We start from the raw sequence: 6,000 nt of genomic DNA on the forward strand, positions 1-6,000 counted from the left end.
GAATCATTCCCAAAGCATGCAATCGCTTGGAAATGGATTGGCGGGTAACTCCTAATACTGAAGCAAGCTCTTCTTGCGTTTGACACTTATAACGGATCCTCATTGAGCAATGTCTCCAATTCAGCGTCTACGACCGTTTTTGGCCTTCCTTCACGCGGACGGTCGTCAACATTAAAATCACCGTCTTTGAAGCGGCGGAACCAATCTCGGCACGTTGTTTCACTTAAAGCAGCAACTCCATAAACTTTTTATAGCTCTCGATGCGCTTCAGCCACCGTTTTTTTCGAATGGATTTTACAAAACCAAAAGTATGTGATACCAAAACAAAATCACTAATGTGTCGAAGCAGTTAGTTTGTCTAAGCTTGGTTTATGACGTTTAGGTGATGTTAGAGTCGACTAGCATACACTGCTGGCGGCATCTATTGTACAGTCAGCGGGAACTTAGTTGTGCCCCTAATAATAAATCAAAAAATAAAATAAAAATAAAAGAAATCCAAGTCAAATAAAACGAGCATTAATAAATTGTAGTGAAATAAATTAAAATTATAACGGGTGACCAGATTGGAGGTACTTTTATTGGCATTTCTTCAGTCTTACACTCCAAAAACGTTTACGAATCGTACAATTGTTTAACGAAAATCGACGCTAACTGAAAAGTGTTCATCGCGCACTTTTTTGGCTCAACGGCAAAGTCAATAAGCAAAATTAGCGTATTTTGGCTGAAGGGAAGCCGAAGCCATTCAAGATCAGCCATTACATCCATTACAACTGTTCGGTGTGGCCTATGAGCTAAAGAAATCATCGGTTCGTATTTCTTCAAAGCGAGGCTGGCGCCAATGTAAACGCTATCGCGCCATGATAAACGATTTTTGCCAAAAATTGAAGCTTATGATCTCCTCAATATTTGGTTTCAACAAAACAGTGCTACTTGCCATACACCCTGGTTTGGTGAGCAAATTATCTCTCGTCTCGCACCACTAAATTGACCACAAAGATCATGTCATATCACACCTTTGAGCTTCACCTTGTGTGCAAAGTGTAAATGCTTTTTGGATAAACCATTTTCGATTGAGGCACTGGAAGCCAGCATTACTAAAATTATTCACGAGGCACCGACCGAAGTCCTCCAGCGAGTTATTCAAAATTGATGTTTACTGAAGGCCGAGTTACGGCGCAGTTGCTGCCAACATTCGAAAGGGATTATCTCTAAAAAATAAATGTCATGAATTATTCTACACAAAATAATAAATATAATGATCATGGCAAATCCCCCTCTTGCCAGTTCATTTGCTTTTTCATTATCTTCATTTCGTCATCAATCACACAAATCCGGGATAACGTGATTCCGATGTTTTTGAGGTCCGGAAAATATCGAGATTGAACGTGCATTTATCTCAGAATCCTGAAACTGTTGTTTTTGAGGTTCCGAAAATATCGGAATTATATGTATATAGTTATATATATATATATATATATATATATAATTGGCGCGTACACCCTTTTTGGCTGTTTGGCCAAGCTCCTCCTCTTATTTGTGGTGTGCGTCTTGATGTTGTTCCCCAAATGGAGGGGTCTGCAGTTTCAAGCAGTTTTATGACAAGGCTTTTCATTGGCAGAAATACACTCGGAGGTTTGCCATTGCCTGCCGAGGAGCGACCGTTATTAGAAAAATGTTTTTCTTTATTTGGTGTTTTACCGAAACTCGAACCTACGTTATCTCGGTGAACTCCGAATGGTAGTCACGCACCAACCCATTCGGCTACGGCGGCGGGATTAGCTTGCATTAATCTCGGGATCTCAAGATTCTGAAGTTTTTCATAAATCTGGTATGCCGAAATTCCGGGGTAACGACATTTCGATGTTTCTCAGCTCCCAAAAATATCGGTATTACCTTGCATTAATCTCGCGACCCCGAGGCTTTTGTGTTTTTCATAATTCCGGGATGCCGAATTTAAGGGGTAACAACATTCCGGTGCTTTTCAGGTTCCGAAAATATCGAGTTAAAACATGCATTTATCTCAGGACCCTGAAAATATCGGCATACATTTCGGGAGCCTGAAACTCTTGCTTTTTTTTTTGAGGTCCCGAAAATATCGGGACTGGCTTGCATAAGTCTTTGGACTTCGAAACTCTTGTTTTATTGTTTCAACACCCTAAAATATCGGTATTACCTTGCATTAATCTTGGGAACCCGAAACATTTTAAACATCGAATTGAAAGAAGTAAACACTTATTAATGACGAAAACTTATTGGAATAAACGCTTTTCAATTTCCAGGAAACTTGTTTTAATTTACTTATACAAAATTGTGTAAATTTATTTGAATAAAGCAGATCAAAAGTTGCACAAAATTTTCGTCGAATTGATAATCTCTTGAGCTATTCAACATGAAAAATGATAAGACATTGCATACATTTTGCGCAATACTGCATTTACATTATATTTTTAATCCACACGCACCTACATAAATATAAATTTGTTGGAGTACCTACGTGAGGAAAACCATGTACATACAAATATACACACATACATACGTATCTTTTCCGTAATGACTCAATGAATACTCTGAAGGTTCTTTCTGTAGCCGCAACCGCAGAGATGGCAAAGCACTAGCGTTTAAATAAAACTACAATGAATATATGTATGCATGTATGTGTGTATGCTAGTGTGTATGTATGTGTACACACATATACGAGCGTAAAATTGTAAACTGTATTGATATACTCACACTTTTTCTGGCTTTATAAGAGTGCTTTGATAAGTGTACCTTTGCTTATAAAAATATTATTGAAGTTTACAATGCGTTTGTAGTTGTATTGGGTTTGTGTAGTGGAATACATTTGTACCCATGGCACACAAACGGGATAACCGCAAAGTAGATGTTGTCTTGAGCCAACATACACATACATACGCATATGCATATGCAAACATTTATTCAACGCTCCAGTCGTGCAGGTATAACCCTAGGCAACCCAGTTGGCAATGATAGGATGTGAAGCCACTTTTAGAAGTACTTCTACTCCTTTCATTGGCAGATCGTAAGTCCTCCGCTCTCCTTTCTTTTTTTTCTTTTTCATTTTCATTTTCTTTACTTTTTCTTATTATTATTCTTTTTTATTAGAGTTGATCTGCTGAAAAGTGCTACCATGCAATCTTCTCTAAGAAATATTCTCGAGTAAAGTAAAGAATCTAAAAGCAATGACTTAAAAATAAATTTATTTTCGCAGATAATCTACTAGTTTTTTTGGGAAAATATCTGAAAAATTGCCAAATTTATCGAGAAAACGAGCTTAGCGCTGGAGATTATCTGCTAATTTTCTTGAGAAGTTATATAGATTTTATCAAATTCATAAACAAAAAATTCTAAGTAACTTACTTCAAATAAATGCTTTGTAACATAAATTTAATAGCAAAATACGAAGAATGTAAAAGAGTAATAAAAGAAATGAAAACCGTCGAAGCTTTTGCCTGTTGAGCAGAGATGCATTGGCCAACGAACTTCCAGTGGAGCTTCTCAGGCAGTTTTGTTAGAGAGGCAATAAAGGGCGATATGATTACTGGATGAGAAGGCATGTCAGAAGGACTTAGTTGGAAAAGTCCGTTTGCAAAAGTGAACTGGGAAGTAATGTGCTGTATTTGTGCGTATGCAAGAGTATACATACATAGACATTCAGTAAGCAAAAATGTTTTAAAGTTAATGGCTCTTTAAGTGCACTTCACCAATAACATTCCTTGTCGCCAGAGTCTAGCGCTCGCATACATGCACACTTTTATAAATATACAAGTACACTAGGGCGGGTCGATTTACAAATTGCTCATTGCTCTGTGAAAATCATGTTCTAAGGATCAAAATAAGAAACTTTGCCGAAGGAACCATACCCCTAAAACGAATTCTGATGTCCCCCAATTTGGGTCGAACGAAAAATCCCACTTTGACCCATTTAGAGTGCTCCAATCGAGTCCAAATGTATGACCGACCCCCACTAACTTTGGACGGCCGATCCACCCATGCCCGTGGCACACCCCCTGGAACTCCCCTGGGGGGTTCCCCATACAATCATTTCAAAATATCACCATTTTTGGCCTTTACATGAGAAAATAAAAAGTTCGACCCAAATTGGCGGACATCAGAATTCGTTTTAGAGGTATGGTTCCTTCGGCAAAGTTTCTTATTTGATCCCTAGAATATGATTTTCACAGAGCAATGGGCGATTTTTTTGCCTCCCCACAAATCGACCCGGCCTAAAGTACACATATGTATGTATGTACGGCCATACGAGGCTTTGTTATGGATCGTATGAGAATTTATTTAAATAAAAAGCGAATATATCTGAAAAAATAAAAAAATGGATACGCTAAAAATCTTACAAGAACTGAAGTATTTTATAATATTAGTATTTCATTATTGGAAAAAGAACATAGCGCCCTTATGACCTAACTCCTTCAGAGATTTAGAAAATCTTTCTCAATCTTTCTTTCAAGAAGAACTTGGGTATAAAGGCTAAGTCCACGGGATTCCACTGTGATTCATTATTTGATAATCTTCTTCTTCTTGATTAGCGTGTTAACCGCTTGCGCGATTTTGGCCAAGTTTAACAAAGCCAGTCATTTTTCTGTCGCGCTAACCGGTGTCAGTAGAAAACACCAAGTAAAGCCAAGTTCTTCTCCGCCTGATGTTTCCTTGCTTTTCCTCCGCTACCACCAGCCGGTACCGCATCGAATACTTTCTCAACCGGAGCGTTTGTTCCCATTTTCATCCAAGCTGCTGGAGATTTATTCGCTGCGCTACGTCTACGTCTCAAAAGCGGATCTCCCAGCTCTGCTTAGAATCGCCAAAAGCGCTGAAATCCTACATGATGCCTACTTTCAGTATTCATAGAGGTCGGTCCCCATTTGGTATCGCTAGGGATCAAAATGTCTCTGCGTGGCTTATTGCCAACCAGGCTAAACTAACCTAATCTACGTCTATGCCATCGTAAAGCTCATACAGCTCATTGTTCCATCGCCTACGATACTCACCATTACCAACGGTCAAAACTTCTTAGTGTTTGTTGTTCGTCGAGAGAGGACTTTACTGTTCAATTGCCCACTAAGTTCAAAGTAGCACTTGACAAGAGAGATTCTCCGTTGAATTTTTTATAGGTGTTAATGCTGGTTCTTAAGTATACGAAGTCTATTACAACCTCGAAATTATAGTTGTCAACAGTGTCGTGGGTGTCGATATGCGAGTGCGCCGACTCTTTGTTTAATGACAGGATGTACTTCATTCCCACCAGACCCATATTTTTGTTTCTTTATCTAGTTTGGAAAGATAGAACTAACAGCGTAATACGCACTTATAAAAGATTATGCCTAAGTGATTAAGTTCTCAAGCTCGCACGATGTTTTCCAACATTTACACGATTGAGACTCACCCTGTTTGAAACGTCGTTTGGTATCAAACAGCTCGGAGAGGTCCTTCATAATTCTACGGTGCTGCAGGTATTAAGCACAATATCGTACATATCCATATTAGTTTTGCGGGGCAACAAGTGGCGTATTGTGAATATCTGATCAATTTTTCAGATCTAAAGCCACACTAATAAGGTCCAATCAGTTATTAGATAATCACCCAGTTTTATTTTGCGTTTAAGCAGGGGATTCTCTTCTTTATCACCAATTTTTCATGAATAAATTCTTAGCTTGGTTCAATCTACAGTGTCTTGTGAGGCCACTTGTAATAATTCCACGGTTGAACTTGGAAAAGCGGATGCATTACTTAAAAGGTTTTCGGTTGTGTAATACCAAATATGTTCTCAAACTTGGCGGACTGTTTCATTATAGTCCTCTATGAGCTTTTTGCATTTTCTTCTATTATAGTTGACAGTGCCACTCAGCCGCATGAGGATTTTGGACACCAGCTTAATGAGCATACTTTATGTTTAGCTTCTGCTTAATTCTATCTGCTACTCCAGAAGGCTCAACTCTTATCCAAAAATTAGAACAGAAACTAAACAAA

The sequence above is a fragment of the Anastrepha ludens genome, chromosome 2 (genome assembly GCF_028408465.1).
Source record: "Anastrepha ludens isolate Willacy chromosome 2, idAnaLude1.1, whole genome shotgun sequence".
NCBI lineage: Eukaryota > Metazoa > Arthropoda > Insecta > Diptera > Tephritidae > Anastrepha > Anastrepha ludens.